Here is a 23,926-nt window from a genome sequence, read left to right on the forward strand (position 1 = left end):
AAAAAATAAACGATCGCTAACTGTTGCTGCTTGTTGTCACTTCTTCTGCAGTCGAGTAGTCGCAAAAATGATCCCTGGGATCATTAGCGCCCTCTGCCACCATGAGGCTGGATTACTGCGAGTCTCAGCCAGTGCGTCTTCGCAGCCGTTTTATGATTGCTCAGCACAAGAAATACGTTACACACATACAGTTGTTGACAAAATACACTGTACATTATATGCCTCAGCTAACTAAACTATGGAAATGTAGAATATAATTCATATAGCAATACGGTCTCACTGCACAGCAGGCCAGCAGTTAGCCGAGTCATTGCGCAATCCATGGTGAGGCTCAACTGTCTGCTGATCCCCGCAAGTCTCTTCTCAGTATTTGAACGGCAAATGTGAAAATTCAGCGATTTTGAATACAAATAATCTAAAACTGGTGAAGTTAAATTGAAAATAACTTTATAGTATAATCACTGGATACATATAACAATTTAATTAATTTTTTTTTCTTTTTAAATTTTTTTTCTTTCCATGATGGCGCCTCCACTGACTGCACATCACTGCATTTATATATACACATATATATATATATACACACACACACACACACACACACACACACACACACACACACACACACACACACACACACACACACACACACACAGCTTGTGAGAGTGCATCCATCAATGTCAGACGTACTACTCTGTATTAAATATGAATAACATATTAGGGGACTCAACAGGAAAGAGTTTGTAACTACTCTGTATTCAATATAAAATGCGTAATAACCCTGATATCCTAAAGTTAGGTGAAAATCAAATTTGGTACTTTTTTAGGTACAGTCCGAATTTTGTCTGTACTACAGAGTACAAATTTCCGTGCATGTGATGTCATACCTGGTTAGCACCAGCTAAAGCACTTTGTGGGCAAACAGGAATATTTGTAGCACACTGCCCCAAGTTTATGTAGCCATTTATAGTGCCAACAAAGCAAGTGTGTCTGATAGAAAGGCACTAGCTCATTTTACATGGCGATTTCAACACCTCCAAATTTAATAATCAAAACCACGTGCACGTCACAATCAAACAGCTGGTGTGTAATCAAGGCAATGCTTACAGTACAAACGCTTTGTGGGGCTCAACAAATTAGATTAAGAAGTGTTAGAAAACGTGTTAGAACATCTGAATAGCAAAGCAATCATTATCAGCTCAGTGTTAAATATTGAATAAAAAATGTGAGTTTATCATTAAAGAAATTAACATGACCACATAAACACAAACAAAAGTACCATAAATTGATACAGTTTGGTACTGATACTCATTCTACGGTACCAGCAATTGGTACAATTGGACTAAATCTGTTCAAATATAAAAGGTACCCATCCATATAGGTGTCAAACGTTAGCTCAAATGCTATGAGGAGGTGCTAAATTTAGAGGCTCGAAGAAACGTTGGCAGCCCAACATTGGCGAGCCCTCCAAGAGTGTTAAGAAGTGGTTAAATAAATTAAAAAAACATCATGGGAGAGGAGAAGAGGACAGCAGGAGGGTTTTCTTCTTCTTCTTCTTCATGCCTGGCAAGCGCAGGCATGTTCTTTGGGAATGGATCAACATTTCCTGAAAAAAAACCACTCCCAATGCCAGGTGTATCTAATTATCTGACAGTGCATCCTCATTATGAAGCGGCCCATGAGAGTCACAGGCTTGGCTCTGAGAGTCTTGGACCGCCATCAAGGTGCTCCTGACACTGAGATAATGGAGCTGCTTTACCAAAGACCAAAATAGTGAACATGCAGCCTACAATACTGTTGGAAATAAAGGGTAGAAACTTTTCTGTTATAATGACTGCATTATGTCACACAAGATCAGAGAAAATCTTGCACGACGTCAGTAAATTCTGTGAGATTAGCAAATTAGGTTATTACTGTAGAAATTGGGTTTTTGTGTGTCATTGTCGCATAGAACACCCATAACCATACAACCAAAAAGGGAACTTATTGCAATGCACGAAAGACATTACAGGTATAACGGTCATGGCTACTCAGTACAATACGGTGGAAATACAGTATGTCAATAATAGGAATGATGATAACAATTATGAAACTAATAATAATATAAGTACAAAACAGTTAGGGCCTGGTCTACTAAAGGTTTGCATGTGTTAAAACACATGCAAACTTGATAGCACACGCAAAGCTGATCTACTAAGCTGGGGCACAGGGGACTGTGTCTATTAAATGAGCAAAATAGAGAGCACAATCCATTTCGTTTGTCTGTCTTCATGAATATGCAGAATAGATACGGATTTTCAGAACGGCCACAATTATAGGAGGAGATGCATTTATAATCATTTAGCGTTAGCAATGTGATTAATCAACAATAAAACTGTCCTGCAGCTGCCGTTTTGCCTCTTTATTTAGCACGTTTGAAATTAAAGTGCACGCTGGCACAGTTATGCACACATGGCTGTGAGAAAGGAGTTGATCAGTGCAATATGACATATTGAGAGAAAACATATTCCGTCTGTGCACGTGTCAACACATTTAGACTGTCAGAAATAAAAATATTAGACATATGGTCTATCCAGCAATAACATGTATTATTGTATAGCTGCTGGATGACTTAAGGGGCTGATTAAAACAAATAAATGTATTTTGTTTAGGTGTCTGCATGAGTTTTTTTACATTATTTAATTCATTTTTTCTTATAATACATATTTTATTATTATTACATCGTATATCCAATGTTGAAAAACTTCTTGTAATATGCATTTTCTTGCTGCTGGCTCATTCCAGACGCCCCATCACGACACCGCATTGCCTTCCACGGCGCGCCTTCAGCATGCTAAAAAATCTGTAGGTTCTGTTGTCCAGACCCCGCCTCAATATAGCCCAGAAAAGATGGTTCATGTTATATTTGTGTGCTACATGTCAACAACATGACGAAATGCCACAGGTTGGACTATATAATGTCACAAATGTGGAGGAAAATCCGAGTGTTTCCATGGTGACAGCCGGTATACATGTCTCATGCACCACTTTTGCACTTGTTATCAATCGTACTTGCAGTCTTAGTAGATCACACCCAAGTTCATAGTTTGTACACGCTATTAGGTGTATGGTATTTGGATCTTAGTTGATCAGGCCCTTAGTCTTGAGTGAAGCAACTACTCTCTCATGTTTGCAAATGTGTCCATGTTGTATTGTTATGTACACACTGGTTAACTTCCTTTTGCTCTTGTATTTCAGTTATAAGCAGTACACGTTTTTGTCTTAGCTGATCAGTACAAATGAAAGGAATAGAGTGCAGCGCTCAAGGCCGCCTTAATGCAAGGGCTTACCTGGGCTGAAGCCCAGGGGCCCCACCCTATCAGGAGCCCCCGATTTTGACTGCGGAATGAAATGGTTTGTAGTTGTCAATCACACACAGCTCAGCCATGTCTAGCAATTGTGTTCTCTCTCTCTCTTTCGGCTGCGTTGTTTTTTTCTACTGCTCCGAGCAGGGCTCGAACCCACAACGCCCGCGTGAAAGACCAGTGTACCACTACTGAGCTAAAACACAGGCAGTCTCCCAGAGGGAGAATACACAATCTGTATTTATGAGCAAAACTATTTGCAAAATGAATTATATTTATTGCATTGCTGCTGTTCTGCTGAGAAAATTAATGCTTTGTCTTTCTTCAAACTGTGTTTTTTCAGGTGAGCGGCGAGGTTATTGACCCCCCCATCCCATTAGGTTTCCTACGCTACGTTTTTGACCAAAAAAATTCAGCTGCAAATCAACCCTGCATTTGGACAAAGAAAATCTCTAGATTTAAATAAGGTGAGAAATATTATAGGATTTAAAAAAAAAAATTTTTTTAAATGAACTTGTTCAAAGATAGCGTTCCTGTGATTCTTCCCTCCATCCCTCATTCATCGTCGTGTTGAATCTGGGTCGTCCACTAAAGCACAACACTTTAATGCAAACTTCTTGTGTGGGAGGGAGAAAGGTACCAATAGAATAGATACAGTACGATACCAAAAATGGGTGGAGCTAGCTGTCAACCATGTTGATTAACATGTTGCAATGATGTCATTCAAGCTGGGTAACTTGCACATACGATCCCTTCTTTCTGCCTACTCAAAATCATGTGTATGCCTTTTATTCACTGTTATTTATTTAGATTGTATGTACTGTGTCTTAAAAAATTATGTTCTCTCAATTGCTAACTATACTTATTTAAATAAAAAAAACTATTGAATACTAAATAATTTTGAGTTGCATTAAAATGTATACAATATTATTACTCATTGTATACGTTTACACAAAAGGGAAGGGAGGCGTGGGACCACCAGACTCCTCGGCGTTCATTACCATCTCCTAATGTCAAGTATTGCTGGTGCTACGTGCAGCCTCAGTCCTTCAACTTTGCCTGCACCACACACACTTTCCACTTCATTATCTCAGCTCCCATTCTCTTAGCTCCTTCCGTCCCAACACCACCACCCTTCTGAGGCTGCAAATCACACCTAATTGGCTCTAAAAGGCACCAAAGAAAGCGTCAAACCTTACACTTTTCTCAACACATTTAATTTTATAAGACATTTGCCGTCGTTGATGATTCCTTAGAAAAAAGTTGCATAGAACGTGTGGTGGAAAAAAGCGTAAATGATGAGAAATCTGCTAAATACTTTGGGTGAATGAAGAAATGTGTGCACAGTGCATCCTTAACCAGCCATAATTAACTTATTTTTACACTTGTTATGACTCTTAAAAGCAGCACACATGTCAAGGTCTTGGCTGCTCAGTACAATATGGTGGAAATAAGTCAATTAATAGTAAAAGTAGTATTTTTTTAAGTGGAACAGAATGCTGTTATGTGAAGCAACTCACCTCCAAAAGCCATTTGCTTTACTGCTTAACTTCTTTTTACACTTGCATGCAAATTAATACAGTTAATAAATGTATCACGGTCGCGGCAGTTTGAGGGTGGAATAGAATAATTAACTGTCCACTATTTCCAACAGGAACACCATGTTTTTTTATTTGGCTTTTGTTGGAGAAAGCTGCTGAATATGTGAGTGTAGTGAATGCAGGAATGTGTGCACAGTACATCCTTAACTTTGCACAATAGAACGGGGTGGGGGGGGGGAAAGTGCTCACTTACTGTTTAAATCGGTGGATGAATGCAAAAGCACCTGGTAACTGCATGAAGAAGATATGTAGAAATAAGGAAGGCAATTATCAAAAATGGATAAATGTGAATGTCCAAACTTGCTTACCAGGACTTGGCGGTTTAATTCCTAAGGAAATTCCAGAGGAGTCCTCTTTTTGTTCCTTTCCAAAGTCAGAAAACAGCAATGCGTGTCTTAGTCCCAGAAAAAAAAAACAGGCTGGAAGAGAGCAAAATTCCTTTAGACTCCCTCCTCTTTGGGAGAAAAAAAAAGTCCCTTTACAACATCTGATGGGGACGAGATGGACACTGATGCTACCTGCTCTCTGTGGCAGTGTCCGGATAAGCGCGCCAAGAAGACTTGCGGCAGAGTGGAGAGGGGGAGAGAAAAAAACGCTTTTCCCGAGGAAATGCAGTCGCTGTCAGGTTTACACCAGCACGCACGCTCTCTCATACACACACACACACACACACACACACACACACTGTGCATGGAAAGGAAGCGAGCAAGAGACAGAGCGAGACAGAGGGAAGAGATAAGGATGCTGAGATCAGAGCTGCACTTTCCATTCCCACCGCATGGGGGCCGATGACAGAATGAGGTGTTCAAAAGCATATTTTACAATTATTATGTATTGTTAATTAATGTTTTGAATACAAACAAATATATCTTTGAATTATTACCATTTCATTATTATATGTATTTATCTTGAAATGTGAAAATAATTATACTTTTAAATGACTGCATTATGTCTTCTAGGTAGCATTGGAACCAACGAATTGTTCTGGTGACCGACTGCAAAAACACTTGAAAAAATATCCTCTAAAGTGGTGGCAGGCTCTTCTACTGATGAGCTGGTCATGGTATGTTATGGTATGGTATGATTTGAGTTTATTTTGAACATTCATACAATAACAATATGATGCATCACAATTTCCAGTGTCTCTTTTCAACATGTTTGAAAAGGAGTAGGAAGAAGCAGATCCTATTTAATCCTACCCCTTTTCCATTACGTAGCAATTGCTAACACGTTTGTTGACTTCCTGTTCTCAATATATTCGCAATATACTCCATAAAAAATACAATTCAAAAATAAATCAATGAACAATAATTAGTCAAGTAAAATGTATTTTATATAGTGAGATAAATACGATTATCAATAAGTTCCGAATGTTTATCATAGTTATTTTTGTACTTTGTAAACACTGAGTTTGAACAGTTTCTTAAATGGGGTCATATTAGCACACCGTTTGATTTCTTCACTTAATCCATTCCATAATTGAATTCCACATACAGATAGACTGGAAGTTTTAAGTGTTGTATGCGCATACAAATGTTTTGAAATACATTTTTCTTTAAGGTTATATATTTCTCCTCTTTTTTTTCAAACCCATGAGGAAGAAGCTTGTTCCTTGTTTTGGTGCTCATAAACAGACACCAGGTACATATATTAATGTTAGGATGTTGTATAAAAGGTTGACCTTGACCGTGTTAGCTGGATGATACTTACAATACTTACTTACAATACTTACAAACAGCAGTGGGAATGGTGGAGAAAATACGTCAATAAACAGACAGGCAACACATTGGACACGGTAGCGTAATTAGCAGCGCTATGTTAGCAGTGTCAATCGTGGTTAGCCATTGATATGTGACCACAATACAGCAGGTTAGGCATGGAATTTAGATGTGGACTTCCAAAACGCAGCAGCAACTACTACTGGAGGGGAAGTCTTACCGCACAGCTCTCTTGTTGCTAGGCGGATTTCTGCTCAATGATGCCATATGAACCAATGAGATTGACTGATTGATTGAGACTTTTATTAGTAGATTGCACAGTACAGTACATATTCTGTACAATTGACCACTAAATGGTAACACCCGAATAAGTTTTTCAACTTGTTTTAGTCGGGGTCCACGTTAATCAATTCATGGTAAATAGACATATTTCCCAATGGAATCACTGCTCTGCATTAAATATAAAATGTCAGGCGTAAATTATGAATCTTGGTGTTTGTCACATTTTACAGTTGTTACACTGCATTTATGAATTATTTTGTTAGGTTTTTTTCCAAGAAACTATGCCACCCTTCACATTAAATTAACCTAACATGACTATAATTATTGTCCTGGAGGTTGGATTAGGAGCTATAAATGATGTGAAAAATAATAGTTTTAATAGATTTAACTCAAGATATAATCATCATTATTGACCATGGCATTTTTAAGGTGTCACATGTGACATTTTTACTAGTAGTAGTAGTAGTAGAGGGTGTATTAATATACTACAAAATGATGTTAATGAATAACATAAGTAGAACTCATCACTTCCTGGAACGTTTAGAGTACTTAAACAGAAGCTATGCAAATAGGTGTAAAGCTTAAAAAAACACAAAACATGTTGCAATCCTTATCTTTAATGGGAGAGGTGAAAACAACCCCGAGAAAGAAAAAACCTCACAAACAAGAAAGTCGTCTCAACCATCGTACCCGTTTTTAACACTTAGATTATAATCTGTGGGGTCAAACATGACCTTCAAAATGATTTTTCAAAAATCTTTAAAAAATGAAAAGTTGTAATATATATTCATATTCCATGTCAGAATTAGAATCAGAATCAGCTTTATTGTCATTACGCAAGGTAACGAGATTGAGGCCATTCCATACAGTGCGATGTGTGCATGCTAGAAAAACAATGTGCAAATATATAAAAATTTAAAAAATGTAGAAGTGCAATGAATATGGTGTGAAATGAATATATACATGAAAAAACAAAACAAAAACAGGGTGGTTGGTGGAATGGGTTATTGCACCGAAGAGAAGGCAGTTATGAGGGACAATGGGGCAGTCCGTTCAGGATGGTTATGGCCCTGGGGAAGAAGCTGTTCTTTAGCCTGTTTGTTTTGGTTTTAATGCACCTGTAGCGCTTCCCAGAGGGCAGCAGGTGGAACAGGTCAGAGCCAGGGTGGGTGCTGTCTTTGATGATGGCACTGGCTCTGTTGAGGCAGCGGGAGGTGTAGATGTCCGTCAGAGAGGGGAGAGGGCGGCCGATGATCTTCTGAGCCGTCTTGACCACTCTTTGCAGCCTCTCCCTGTCTGCTGCAGTGCAGCTGCCGTACCATACCGTAATACAGTAGGTCAGCAGGCTCTCGATGGACGAGCGGTAGAAGGTCAGCAGCAGGTCAGGCTTCAGGTTGTACTTCCCGAGGACTCTAAGGAAGTGTAGCCGCTGCTGAGCCTTCTTGATGATTGATGTGGTGTTGACTGTCCAGGAGAAGTCATTAGTGATGTGGACTCCAAGGTACCTGAAGGTGTGGACCCTCTCTACACGCTCGCCGTTGATGTAGAGGGGGGCAGGGTCGGTGCTGCTCCTCCTGAAGTCGACGATGATCTCTCTGGTCTTGCTGGTGTTGAGAGCGAGGTTGTTCTCCGAAGACCAGGCCGTCAGCTTCAGGACCTCCTCTCTGTAGGCAGCCTCGTCACCCCTGGAGATGAGCCCGACCACTGTGGTATCGTCGGCAAACTTGACGGTAAGGTTGTCGCTGTGGGCCGGACTGCAGTCATGGGTGTAAAGGCAGTAGAGGAGGGGGCTCAGCACACAGCCCTGTGGGGAGCCGATGCTCAGCGTGCGGGAGGATGAGAGGTGCGTTAGGAAGTCCCTTATCCAGGCGTTTGTGAGAGGGGGGAGGCCAAGAGTGTCCAGTTTATTGCAGAGTCTGTCCGGGATTATTGTATTGAAGGCAGAGCTATAGTCCACAGAGAGCATCCGGACGTAGCTCTGCTGCTGCTCCAGGTGGTTCAGAGCAGAGTGGAAAGCAACAGCGATGGCGTCCTCTGTGGACCTGTTCGCCCGGTATGCGAACTGGTGGGGGTCGAAGTCTGGAGGGATATGGTCCTTGATGTGCTGGAGAACAAGTCGCTCGAAGCACTTCATGATTACCGGAGTGAGGGCCACTGGTCGGTAATCATTCAGGCTGGTGATGGGAGACTTCTTCGGCACCGGGATTATTGTAGATGACTTCAGGCAGGATGGGATGACTGCCTGAGCCAGGGAGAGGTTGAAGATCCTGGTGAGGGGGGGAGCGAGCTGGTGGGCGCACGTCCTGAGCACCTTTCCAGGTACTCCGTCTGGTCCGGTAGCCTTCCTGGGGTTCACAGCCAGGAGCACTCGTCTGACACTGTGCTCCTGTACAGTGAGTGGAGTGGCGCCGGAGCCCGGTGGGGGCGGGGGCAGGGCTGGAGCAGATGAGTGTCGCTGGGGGGTTTTGAAACAGGCAAAGAAACAGTTAAGCTCCTCTGCCAGTGTCGCACTCTGATCCGCAGTTGTCATATTGCAGCCTCTGAAGTTCGTGATGTCATGAATGCCCCGCCACACCTCCCGTGAGTTTTTGCTGGACAGATGGGACTCTATGCACCTCCTGTGGTCCGCCTTTGCTTTTTTAATCCCTCTCTTCAGGTCGGCTCTAGCAACACTGTACAGTGCCCTGTCCCCTGACCTGAAGGCTGCGTCGCGGGCCCTGAGGAGTGTGCGGACCTGGCTGGTCATCCAGGGTTTCTTGTTGGGGTAAACCCGGATGTTTTTTTCCACAGTCACATTCCCGATGCAGAACTTTATGTAGTCCAGCACCGTTCCTGTGGCTGTCTCCAGCTCCTGTTGTTGGAAGAGGTCCCAGTCTGTGTGTTGGAAGCAGTCCTGAAGTTGGGGAGTGCATCGTCAGGCCAGGTCATAACAGTCTTTGTGATAGGCCTGGCCTGGCGTCTGATGGGGGTGTAGGTAGGAGAGAGCAGGAGGGAAAGATGGTCTGACTGTCCAAGCTGGGGGAGGGGTGTAGCTCTGTACGCGTGCTTTATGTTGGTATACACGTGGTCCAGGGTGTTCTTGCCCCTTGTAGAACACTTCACGTGCTGGTAGAACTTAGGGAGTACAGTCTTCAGATTGGCCTTATTAAAATCCCCTGCTATGATATGAACACCGTCGGGGTGGGCCCGCTGCTGTTCGTTGACGGTGTTCAGCAGAAGAGAGAGCGCTGTGTTTACTTGTATACCTTATACAACATCATTAGGCAATCAGAATATTTTTTTCTTCATTAATTTTTAAAAATTGCAGTTTTTGTATCATTACCCCACTCTTCTACAAGTGTGGTCAAAAAAGACCCCAAGCAGTCCCTGTAGAATCTTTCATGAGTCTTTAATTCTTAACAACTCTGACTGTCTCACTTGCACATCTGATGTCATTGGCCATCAAACTAGCAGGGGAGTTACATGACTAGTTTAGTGGCCAGGTTGGCAGGAGAGTCACATGACTAGTTGTGTTTTATTACCATATTGGCAGAAGAGAAACGTGACTGGTGTTTGGTGGCCATGTTGGCAGGAGAGTCACATGACTAGTTGTGTTTGGTGGCCATGTTGGCAGGGGAGTTTTGTGACTAAATGTGCTTGACAGGGGAGTCGCATGATCAGTTGTATTTGATTACCATGTTGGTAGAAGAGAATTGTAACTAGTGTTTGGCGGCCATGTTGGCAGGAGTTGCATGACTAGTTGTGTTTTATGGCCAGGTTGACAGAGGAGTCACTTGACTAGTGGTGTTTGGTGGCCATGTTGGCAGGGGAGTGACATGACTAGTTGTGTTTGATGGCCATGTTGATAGGGGTGTCACCTGACTAGTTGTGTTTGGTTGCCATGTTGGCAGGGGAGTGACTAGTGACTAGTTTTGTTGGCAGGGGAGTTATGTGACTGGATGTGGTTGACAGGGGAGTCGCATGACTAGTTGTATTTGATTACCATGTTGGTAGAAGAGAATTGTAACTAGTGTTTGGTGGCCATGTTGGCAGGAGTTGCATGACTAGTTGTGTTTGGTGGCCATGTTGACAGAGGAGTCACTTACTAGTTGTGTTTGGTGGCCATCTTGGCAGGAGTCGCATGACAAGTTGTGTTTTGTGACCAGGTTGGCAGAGGAGTCACCTGACTAGTTGTGTTTGGTGGCCATGTTGGCAGGGGAGTGACATGACTAGTTGTGTTTGATGGCCATGTTGACAGGCATGTCACCTGACTAGTTTTGTTTGGTGGCCATGTTGGCAGGGGAGCCACATGACTAGTTGTGTTTTATTACCATGTTGGCAGAAGATAAACGTGACTACCGTATTTTTCGGACTATAAGTCGCAGTTTTTTTTCATAGTTTGGCCGACTTATACTCAGGAGCGACTTATGTGTGAAATCATTAACACATTGCCGTAAAATATAAAATAATATTATTTAGCTCATTCACGTAAGAGACTAGACGTATAAGATTTCATGGGATTTAGCGATTAGGAGTGACAGATTGTTTGGTAAACGTATAGCATGTTCTATATGTTATAGTTATTTGAATGACTCTTACCATGATATGTTACGTTAACATACCAGGCACGTTCTCAGTTGGTTATTTATGCGTCATATAGCGTACACTTATTCAGCCTGTTGTTCACTATTCTTTATTTATTTTAAATTGCCTTTCAAATGTCTATTCTTGGTGTTGGGTTTTATCAAATAAATTTCCCCAAGAAATGTGACTTATACTCCAGTGCGACTTATATATGTTTTTTTCCTTCTTTATTATGCATTTTCGGCCGGTGCGACTTATACTCCGGAGCGACTTATACTCCGAAAAATACGGTAGTTGTGTTTGGTGGCCATTTTAGCAGGAGAATCACATGACTAGTTGTGTTTTATTACCATGTTGGCAGAAGATAAACGTCACTAGTTGTGTTTGGTGGCCATTTTGGCAAGACAGTCACATCATGTTGGCAGGAGAAACAGCAGATAAAATTAATGACCCATGTTAGCTTCCAATGTTCAGAGTTAACTACATATTTGACTCACACAAATATTTAAAGATACAACTCAAAACGTATAGGTTAAATAAAACTAACACGTATAAAGCACCTGCCATGGTTTTTACATCTATAAAGTCAGCCGTAAGGATGTAAAAAGTTCCAGATTTTACTGTATTTGGAATTACCTCATTGGCTTTCTGTCGTCCTACTGTCTTTAGTGGATCAGATATTTTCCCTTGCTGTTGTCAAGACTGCTGACTTCAGATGTGTAAGTGGGACAGTATTGACTGTCAAAATTGCATCAGAATTGAGTGTTGACATGAGATGTAAATGTGAAACAGCCAGAGATGCTAAAAATTAAAGGTTCATAGAAGATTCCATAGCGACTGTTTGGGGTCAATTTTGAAAACTGAAAAACAAATACAGAAATGTATTAAAATAAATAAATAAATAAAAAATGCAAATGACCTCATGTCACAAACATGTTTAATGAGGATTAGCTGGAATGTGAAAATTTTACAACTCTCCGTTTTAAAGATTTTGAAGAATAACAACCAATGGCCTGATGGCGGCGCCCTGATGGCAGCGGCTTGCAGACGCTCTTGGAAGTGTAGAGCGATTTGGCAAAAATACCCGTCAATTCTGTCTATTTCATGGCTGGCTCACAGCGTGGACACTTCGTGATCAGATACGACCGACAGACGATTCTGGATGTGGATAGATCGGGCCGTTATAGGCTGAAAGATGCGGGTACTTTCGACCTCCTCGCTAGCATGGGGATTCTTCGCTGGCTACATCCAGCGGCCTCCAAAGCAGCGGAGTTAAGTACCAGCGTGGACCGTCAACGGAAGACACGTAAGCGGTGTGAGCGGAAGCAGAAGCGGGGATGCCGAGCGGGGCTAACAACAAAGCGAAAGGCTAATCCTCAAAGAAGCGCTAGTCCGGGTGAGAAGTTAGTTAAAATAGAACTAGCCAGCGCCAGGCTGGATAATACCTGCACACATAGCAACTATTTTAGAACAATACACAACTCAAAAAAAAAATTTTCTGTGTCAGAAGTAGACATGCACTCTACTGAGGTGGCAAGTTATGATGCGTTCGGTTTATCACAACATCAAGCAAACAATCGGAAAATTCCCGTCATATCAATTCCTAGATATGGTCGTAATTATTTAAATTGCACTACACATAATAAACACAACATTATTAATATTGCTACTACGGATAATTTCAACAAAAACTCCTCAAAACAGCCCACTACCTATAATATGGGCTTCTTAAACATAAGATCATTATCTTCCAAAACGTTATTAGTTAATGAGGTCATTAGAGACAATAATCTTGACGTTATTGGTCTCGCCGAGACCTGGCTCAAACCAGATGATTTCTTTGCGCTGGGTGAGGCGTCTCCTCCTGGCTATGCGGGAGCGCATATTGCCCGTCCCATTAAAAGGGGTGGGGGAGTTGCACTCATCCACAATAAAAACTTTAATCTTACCCCGAACCTAAATAATAAATATAACTCGTTTGAGATGCTTACTATGAGGTTTGTCACACCGCTGCCTCTCCACCTGGCTGTTATCTACCGCCCCCCAGGACCCAATTCGGACTTCATCAGTGAATTTTCAGAGTTCGTTGCTGATTTAGTGACGCACGCCGACAATATAATCATAATGGGGGACTTTAATATCCATATGAATACCCCATCGGACCCTCAGTGCATGGCGCTCCAGACTATAATTGATAGCTGTGGTCTTACACAAATAATAAATGAACCTACGCATCGCAACGGAAATACGATAGATCTAGTGCTGGTCAGGGGTGTCACCACCTCCAAAGTTACGATACTCCCGTATACTAAAGTAATGTCCGATCATTACCTTATAAAATTCGAAGTTCTGACTCATTGTCAACAAACTAATAATAATAACTACTATAGCAGCCGCAACATTAATGCTGCCACAACGATGACTCTTGCTGGCCTACTGCCTTCGGTAATGGCACCATTCCCAAACTATGTCGGCTCTATTGATAACCTCACTAACAACTTTAACGACGCCCTGCGCGACACCATTGATAGTATAGCACCGCTAAAGCTTAAAAGAGCCCCTAAAAGGCGCACCCCATGGTTTACAGAAGAAACTAGAGCCCATAAATTATCATGTAGAAAGCTGGAACGCAAATGGCGCGCTACTAAACTTGAGGTTTTCCATCAAGCATGGAGTGATAGTTTAACAACTTATAAACACATGCTTACCCTAGCTAAAGCTAAATATTACTCAAATCTCATCCACCTCAACAAAAATGATCCGAAATTTTTGTTTAGTACAGTAGCATCGCTAACCCAACAAGGGACTCCTCCCAGTAGCTCCACCCACTCAGCAGATGATTTTATGAATTTCTTTAATAAGAAAATTGAACTCATTAGAAAGGAGATTAAAGACAATGCATCGCAGCTACAACTGGGTTCTATTAACACAGATACGACTGTATCTACGAAGGATACCGCCCTCCAAAATAGTTTCTCTCTCTTTGATGAAATAACATTAGAGGAATTGTTAAGATGTGTCAATGGGACAAAACAAACAACATGTTTACTTGACCCATTTCCTGGGAAACTTATTAAGGAGCTTTTTGTATTATTAGGTCCATCAGTGCTAAATATTATAAACTTATCACTCTCCTCTGGCACTGTTCCACTAGCATTCAAAAAAGCGGTTATTCATCCTTTGCTCAAAAGACCTAACCTCGATCCTGACCTCATGGTAAACTACCGGCCGGTGTCCCACCTTCCGTTTATCTCGAAAATCCTCGAAAAAATTGTCGCACAGCAGCTAAATGAACACTTGGTGTCTAACAATCTCTGTGAACCTTTTCAATCCGGTTTCAGGGCAAATCACTCTACGGAGACAGCCCTCGCAAAAATGACTAATGATCTACTGCTAACGATGGATTCTGATGCGTCATCTATGTTGCTGCTTCTTGATCTTAGCGCTGCTTTCGATACCGTCGATCATAATATTTTATTAGAGCGTATCAAAACACGTATTGGTATGTCAGACTTAGCCTTGTCGTGGTTTAACTCCTATCTTACTGACAGGATGCAATGCGTCTCCCATAACAATGTGACCTCGGACTATGTTAAGGTAACGTGCGGAGTCCCCCAAGGTTCGGTTCTTGGCCCTGCACTCTTTAGTATTTACATGCTGCCGCTAGGCGACATCATACGCAAATACGGTGTTAGCTTTCATTGCTATGCTGATGACACCCAACTCTACATGCCCCTAAAGCTGACCAACACGCCGGATTGTAGTCAGCTGGAGGCGTGTCTTAATGAAATTAAACAATGGATGTCCGCTAACTTCTTGCAACTCAACACTAAGAAAACGGAAATGCTGATTATCGGTCCTGCTAAACACCGACATTTATTTGATAATACCACCTTAACATTTGACAACCAAACAATTACACAAAGCGACTCAGTAAAGAATCTGGGTATTATCTTCGACCCAACTCTCTCCTTTGAGTCACACATTAAGAGTGTTACTAAAACGGCCTTCTTTCATCTCCGTAATATCGCTAAAATTCGTTCCATTTTGTCCACTAGCGACGCTGAGATCATTATTCATGCGTTTGTTACGTCTCGTCTCGATTACTGTAACGTATTATTTTCGGGTCTCCCTATGTCTAGCATTAAAAGATTACAGTTGGTACAAAATGCGGCTGCTAGACTTTTGACAAGAACAAGAAAGTTTGATCATATTACGCCTATACTGGCTCACCTGCACTGGCTTCCTGTGCACTTAAGATGCGACTTTAAGGTTTTACTACTTACGTATAAAATACTACACGGTCTAGCTCCAGCCTATCTTACCGATTGTATTGTATCATATGTCCCGGCAAGAAATCTGCGTTCAAAGAACTCCGGCTTATTAGTGATTCCCAGAGCCCAAACAAAGTCTGCGGGCTGTAGAGCGTTTTCTATTCGGGCTCCAGCACTATGGAATGCCCTCCCGGTAACAATTAGAGATGCTACCTCAGTAGAAACATTTAAGTCCCATCTCAAAACTCATTTGTATACTCTAGCCTTTGAATAGCCCCCCTTTTTTTTAGACCAGTTGATCTGCCGTTTCTTTTCTTTTCTCCTCTGCTCCCCCCTATCCCTTGTGGAGGGGAAGACACACAGATCCGGTGGCCATGGATGGGGTGCTGGCTGTCCGGGGTCGGGACCCGGGGTGGACCGCTCGCCTGTATATTGGTTGGGAACATCTCTGCGCTGCTGACCCGTCTCCGCTCGGGATGGTTTCCTGCTGACCCCACTGTGGACTGGACTCTTACTGTTATGCTGGATCCACTATGGACTGGACTCTCACAATATTATGTTAGACCCACTCGACATCCATTGCATTCGGTCTCCCTAGAGGGGGGGGGTTACCCACATATGCGGTCCTCTCCAAGGTTTCTCATAGTCATTCACATCGACGTCCCACTGGGGTGAGTTTTTCCTTGCCCTTATGTGGGCTATACCGAGGATGTCGTTGTGGCTTGTGCAGCCCTTTGAGACACTTGTGATTTAGGGCTATATAAATAAACATTGATTGATTGATTGATTGATTGAAGTTTATTGCAAAACGCATTGATTTTTATTGGGGTTTTGACCCCACTCCTGGAAGAGTGTAGATATTGGTATGTTGCGCATCGAATGGTTAATAATAACAATAATGGATTAGCTTGATATAGCGCTTTTCTAGACACTCAAATCGCTTTACAGAGAGAACTGAAAACCAATCATTCATTCACTCCACAATCACACATAAATGGTAGTAAGCTACATTTGTAGCCACAGCTGCCTCAGTCTACACTGACGGAAGCGTGGCTGCCAACTTGCGCCTACGTTCAAACGTTCATTCACATTCATACACCAGTGTGAGCGGCAGTGTGGATAAAGGCATGTAAATAATAAATGTGGGGGAAATAATACATTTTTAAATGCATCCAAATATAGACATGGACGATTATTAAATCGGATTAGTAATCGTCAATAACCAATATTCGATTTATTTATTGTAAAAATAAAAGTAATGCAGACAGTTCTAAAATTTGGCTGACTACAGCGAGGCACCTCACCGAGTGATCGGACCAGCTGCTTCATTTTAGGGCTCTTATGTTCCAGTTTTGCACACATTTCCATTCATTTAAAAATATATAATGGGAACTGTTTCTTATTACAAATGCACTGTTTTTTAAAGTTGCAAGTGATAAACACTTATTTAACGAAATGAAAAAAATCCACCTCTAGTAAATAAAGTATACAAATGAACTGTTGAAGTGTCTGATGGTACTATTATATACGGTAATAATTTTTGGACCGGGGTGTAAAAAAGAATAAGTTTTGATTTATACTACTGTACTTCTTTTTGAAACATTTGTTATTTCTTATCTCTCACGACTCTGTCTTGCTACTCAATTCGTTTCTCTCTCACTACAAAACTGGTTGAAACAGACAGCCCCCCCATAAAGCCTGCGTTCTGTCAGAGGTTTCTTCCCACTGGGGAGTTTTTCCTTACCTGCGTTGCCAAGCTTGCTCATGTGGGATTCAGCCGGTTCTTTCTATCTTTGTTTTTTTTTTTGTTTTGTTTTGTTTTTTCCTCGAAAGATTATGGCAGAGAAGTGGGTCCAGACATGCTTTGATCCTTCACACTCCTTATTGCCTTATTGACGTTGATCATGTTAGTGATCTACTACGACTCAGTGGCCTTATGGTTAGAGTGTCCGCCCTGAGATCGGTAGGTTGTGAGTTCAAACCCCGGCCGAGTCATACCAAAGACTATAAAAATGGGACCCATTACCTCCCTGCTTGGCACTCAGCATTAAGGGTTGGAATTGGGGGTTAAATCACCAAATGATTCCTGGGCGCGGCCACCGCTGCTGCTCACTGCTCCCCTGTGGGGATGGGTCAAATGCAGAGGATAATTTCACCGCACCTAGTGTGCGTGACAATCATTGGCACTTTAACTTTAGATAAAATGTATGCTTGTGAAGTTTTAATATGTTCCAAAAGAAATTGAAATGGTCAGCCTAAAAATAGAAACATTTCCACACAAGACATAATATATTCTACTCTACATAAAGAGCAGCGCTGAAAATGGACTGCTGTCCTCCTGAAAAGAGTCCAAAGCCCACAAATCTTGGCAGTAGAGCTGAAGACGATGGATGGAGCACGACTGTGTCAGGGTATGCGTCGGCCATGCTCGCCATGAGGGAGACACCATGGATGGTGTTCATCAGCTCATTACCCTGCAGGGACTAAGTTGACAGCTGTCTTTGCAAGCTCAGCGGTGGCCCCCACGAAAATAAGCGAGATTATGGTTATAATTGGAGCGTTTTGCAACATTACCATAATGGTCAAGTGCTTGGCTTGGCTTGGCCTGACCTGGCTCTGCTTGGCCAGCAACATTAAGGCAGCATGGCTTGTTGCACGTTTCCTCACCCTGTGTGAGCTCTTGGCTGCTTGTACAGGTTTAAGGTATCGGTTTGGAAATGTGTTTTGCAAACAGGAGTCCTCTTCTGTTTTAAGGACGTAGGCTACTGCAAAAACACTGGTCATAGATCATCTATATAACCAGTGTTTTAAGGACCAACTGTTAGTCTGAGATCCTTTGCTGTATATCACAGGAGCTCTCTATTGTTCTTGAGGACTTACTGGCAAAACACCAGTCAAAGATCCTTTATGTGACAGGAGTAGGCTACTATTTTTAAGGGCCAACTGCTAGTAAGAGCTCCTCTGCGTGACAAGAACGCCCTGCTGTTTTTAAGGACCTTCTGTAAAAATGCTAGGCAAAGACCCTCTATACAACAGAAGCGGTTTTTAAGACCATCTATGTAACAATTTACTAAGGAACCCTTTCTAAACTTTAGGTTTTATCTTTAACTCTATTTTGTTTCCCCACTCGCTTTTTGCAGTGAGTCACAAAAATCTCCTTATCTCAATGTAAAAGCAAACCGGAGACCAAACTCTGCAGTGAACACTTTCTCTTTCTCCCACTCAAGTTTTATTTATATTGCACTTGGCAGACATCCAGTGATAGCTTTTTGGCCAGCCGATAATGTAGCATTATATAAGATAGACCATCATTAAGTCTATTAATGCTGCTATAATTCCTATTATAACATTTGGACCTACAGAGCATTTACAAAAAGGTACAAGACCAAGTAAATTTGCGGAACATTGGAAAATCAATACGAAGGTAGGGTGAAAAAGAGCATTACTGAAGTGAACACTTTCATAAAATACATCCTAGATTTTGTGTTTTACCCTTAAAAACAGCTTAGACCACAAAATGTGATTAATTCGGATTTGTGGTATGATTTGGAAAGGGAAAGTTCTACTATTTCAGGTCTTTATTTTATTTTTATTTTTTTACATACTTAATTGTTGTCTTGGGCAAAATGAAGTTAAGCGAGCAGCTGTAAAAACCGAAAAAGGATCAAATGCAGTACTTTTGTTACATTCTTATTTTAGCATTGTTTGTTTGAATCCAGGATGCAGAGCAAGGAAAGGTGACGTACAGGCAAAAAAAATCTGTTTGGAAAACACAGGTAGTGCAAAACAAATCGAGTGTAGCATAGAAGTGCACAGAAGGCAACGGTACTAAGCAAAATGATCCGGCACCAGAAAAGGGAACCAGGTGAAACTAAATAGGCCAGATTAACAAATGGAAAACAGGTGTGCTGGCAGGAAACAGAGCATGAAGTGAAACTGCAGCAAAAGAAGGACCCCAACAGGAATTAGAACCAAAATAAGAGCACCAGGACATGAAAAAGTAAAAAGTACAGAAAAATTGCGAAAAAGATCAAAACTATCATGTACGATCATTGCAACTATTTTCTTTTGGAAATATGTACAGTATCTAATGTATGTACTATTGTGTGAATGTGAGTGTTGTCTGTATCTGTGTTGGCCCTGCGATGAAGTGGCGACTTGTCCAGGGTGTACCCCGCTTTCTGCCCAAATGCAGCTGGGATAGGCTCCAGCATCCCCGCGGCCCCGAGAGGGACAAGCGGTAGAAAATGGATGGATGGCGATAGATAAGCCATGGCAAGTCGTTCTCCGTTGAAAATAAACCACGATGGAACTTTTGATAAAACTGAGGTTATTAGTCAGTATTGCAGCGACGGACTTTCTTACCATTGCCGCACATCAAGTTTAAAATAGAATACCAAAACGAAACATGAACTTAAGGATAGCGTCGTTTACATGAATGCTACCCAAATAGAGTTGTCAAACGTCTCTTGAAAAACTAAATCGTCCATTTATTTAGAAACAAAAGTACACGGTCCGTATTGAGCTGTCAAGGGACGCACGTTGTCCAGAATTTTTATTAACTAAGTGGCCAACAGAGACGATTATTCTGTTTTCATGTTCCCGGGTTGGTGCGCCCTGTAAAGTTAGAGGAAAAGGGTAAATGGTGACGTCACACGCCGGTTTTGACAGCAGTTTCGCCACAGTCGCCACCACGCGCGGAGCAGCCATCTTGTCAGTGCAGCAGATAACTAAAGTGTATAAAAGTTCAAATACAAGTGTTCTGTTGTCTATGGTTGCAATAAGCGCAATATTTATGTGAGCGTGTTTGTCTTGTTACTGAGTTCAATTGGTCTGAGGTGCAGCACACGTCGTCATTCAATACGGATATTAAACATCCAGTTTGCATCTTTCGGTAGGAGATGAGAGGTATGTGGCTTCATACTATTTTGTCATTTATTCCACTTTAATGAGCTGAGTGTGTGTGATGCTTTTATTTAATGACAAATTACACAACGTAGCATAGAGACAATAATCTCACAGACATCTCCTTCATAAATAAAGCACAATTGAAATGTTGCCAGTCATATTAGTGAAACAAATATATCACCCCTCTTTTTGTCACAGTAGTTTTAATAGTGATGAAAGTTGGAGACCTGCTGCACACTGAATGTATTCTGTTTTAAGTTAAGCAGGACAGACTCCTGTTAACGAAATATGTTTATTTTTATTATGTTAAGTTAAGCAGGAAGTATTTGTATTTAAGCCAAAAAAAAAGTGCACTTAATTCTTACTATACTTACTGTCACCAAGTTTTGAGCAAATCAATGACTTGCAGTTTAGTAAAACATTTAGAAAACGTTCCTGCGTGACATTCTGACTACAAAATTGTATTTGTATCCACATAAGGGTATTTTCTTAAGCAAATTGTATCCATGCACACAAATAATAACCTGTAATTAATCATGATTAATCACGAGTGTGATTAATCTGATTAAAAAATTAATCACTTAACAGTAAAAAGTAAAAAGTTACTTCCTGCATTGAACTTGCTGTGCTTGACAGGTCACATTGACATACAACCACATCAATAGTAGTCGGTTGCCATGTTACATCAAACACATCAGCAACGGCGGCGTAACGTACAAGTGAAAATAATTAATTAGGTTACACGTTACTAGTCAAAGTAACGACATTAGTAACGCCGTTATTATGTAACGCCAATTTTTCTAACACTAGTAACCTGTAACGAAAATGTTTTATTTCTATACCAAGTACTATGCTGCAAGAATTAGTCTGAATCAAGAATCAATCTTGAATTGGATTGTCACCTAAATAATCAAAATGTAATCTTTAGTTGTAAGATTCTCATCCCCAGTATGTAATATAATTTGCATCATTATTATTTTTATTGCATGCATATACTTATGTACATTAGTGTTCGTAACTTAGACATTTTTTAAAATATGGATTTTTTTTTTTATTGTTAATATTTGATGGTAGTCTGTACCAATTTTTATAATAATGTCAATGTGAAAACGTGTCATTATTTGTGTTAGTAGCACTGAATGATTGTGGTTGTAGTTTTATACCAGTTTGTCTTCTCTTTTATCTTTGAATAATGTTTTTGCAATACAGTAAAAACAGAGGAGTGCTCCTGTCATACAGATTATTTAATTAGTATTGATTGCACTAGGCTATAAACTTCAGAGCAGTGCGGTCGTATAGAGGATCTTTATATTGTTTTTACGTAAAGAAACCACCCCATATAATGATAAGTAGTTGTTTCAGTAAAGATGGTGGAGTAAATAGAGTAGGAGGGTTGTGATGCAAGCTATCTTTAGAGTGGAGCGCTAACCTTTCTCAGACCTTGCCTCAAGCCTAAAATGAGAGGAGAACCTGAGAACTTACAAGGGCTGGCATGCTGGAAACAACAAAAATCCCTCAAACACAGTATTGTTGTTTTCCAGTCAGAAACAATTACACTGGACTCAAGTAGACCATGTCCTCAGAGATCTTTCTGGACAGAAATCCTGAAGCTTGATGGAGTCTGCCTGCAGGGGAGGACTGCCTATAAACTTGAAATCTCATATAGTCTTGTAATGAGGTGGATTTGTAATACCAACACACTCACATATGCATCAAACGCTCTGATCATTAAAAAAAAAGAAAAACACATGAATGGATTTAAGAGAGGAGAAATGCATACTAAAAATGATTTTTTTTCCACTTTGGGATTAATTATGAACTAATCAAATGGGATTTTTTTTAAATCAGTCTTTCGGTATGTATGCAGACTCAGATTTCAGGCAAGAGATGCAGCAACAATTCTGTATTTAGAAAGAGAGAAAACTAAATCTATAGGTCGTCAAAGTACAAGACCAGATTGATTTTCAACAAACAACAAAGCCTGTTTAGTCGACAGTCGGCTAATTTGCTGAGTCGATAGCGGCCATGTTGTCCTTTAGGGTGCACTTGATATTGTTTGGAAACCTTGATACACATATTGACACACAAAGTCCTTTAGTCGGTCCAACATGGAACAAGGAAGCAAAAGTGTTTAGTCTCAAAACCCATTAAATTAAATATATGTATGAGGAATGTTTAACGTTTAATTCCGGAGACCAACAAAGTTAGTTCAGTAAGCTGAGTTAACTAAACCAAAATAAAATACAAACCCCGTTTCCATATGAGTTGGGAAATTGTGTTATATGTAAATATAAACTGAATACAATGATTTGCAAATCCTTTTCAACCCATATTCAATTGAATGCACTACAAAGACAAGATTTTTGATGTTCAAACTCATAAACTTTATTTTTTTTTTGCAAATAATAATTAACTTAGAATTTCATGGCTGCAACACGTGCCAAAATAGTTGGGAAAGGGCATGTTCACCACTGTGTTACATGACCTTTTCTTTTAACAACACTCAAACGATTGGGAACTGAGGAAACTAAATGTTGAAGCTTTGAAAGTGGAATTCTTTCCCATTCTTGTTTTATGTAGAGCTTCAGTCGTTCAACAGTCCGGGGTCTCCGCTGTCGTATTTTACGCTTCATAATGCGCCACACATTTTCGATGGGAGACAGGTCTGAACTGGAGGCGGACCAGGAAAGTACCCGCACTCTTTTTTTACGTGCTGAATGTGGCTTGGCATTGTGTTGCTGAAATAAGCAGGTGCGTCCATGAAAAAGACGGCGCATAGATGGCAGCATATGTTGTTCCAAAACCTGTATGTACCTTTCAGCATTAATGGTGCCTTCACAGATGTGTAAGTTACCCATGCCTTGGGCACTAATGCACCCCCATACCATCACAGATGCTGGCTTTTGAACTTTGCGTCGATAACAGTCTGGATGGTTCGCTTCCCCTTTGGTCCGGATGACACGATGTCGAATATTTCCAAAACCAATTTGAAATGTGGACTCGTCAGACCACAGAACACTTTTCCACTTAGCATCAGTCCATCTTAGATGATCTCGGGCCCAGAGAAGCCGGCGGCGTTTCTGGATGTTGTTGATAAATGGCTTTTGTTTTGCATAGTAGAGCTTTAACTTGCACTTACAGATGTAGCGACCAACTGTATTTAGTGACAGTGGTTTTCTGAAGTGTTCCTGAGCCCTTGTGGCGATATCCTTTAGAGATTGATGTCGGTTTTTGAT

General features: G+C 41.0%; 1 protein-coding gene across 45 annotated transcripts in view; it reads right to left on the reverse strand.

The window, feature by feature from the left end:
* The window catches only part of LOC133606391 (receptor-type tyrosine-protein phosphatase delta-like), a 589,160-nt gene extending 583,549 nt beyond the window's left edge, over positions 1–5,611 (reverse strand). For 19 of the 45 annotated variants that reach the window (XM_061960297.2, XM_061960309.2, XM_061960293.2 and 16 more), the window contains exons 1-2: positions 5,254–5,610; positions 5,139–5,176 (exon numbers count right to left, since the gene is read on the reverse strand). The gene's annotated coding sequence lies outside the window, so the exon portion shown is untranslated. Of the gene's footprint in view, positions 1–5,138; positions 5,177–5,253 lie in introns of all 45 variants that reach the window. The other 26 variants (XM_061960314.2, XM_061960281.2, XM_061960279.2 and 23 more) reach the window with 5 other exon arrangements.
* Positions 5,612–23,926: the final 18,315 nt, after the last annotated feature.

The sequence above is a fragment of the Nerophis lumbriciformis genome, linkage group LG05 (genome assembly GCF_033978685.3).
Source record: "Nerophis lumbriciformis linkage group LG05, RoL_Nlum_v2.1, whole genome shotgun sequence".
In the NCBI taxonomy this organism is placed as follows: domain Eukaryota; kingdom Metazoa; phylum Chordata; class Actinopteri; order Syngnathiformes; family Syngnathidae; genus Nerophis; species Nerophis lumbriciformis.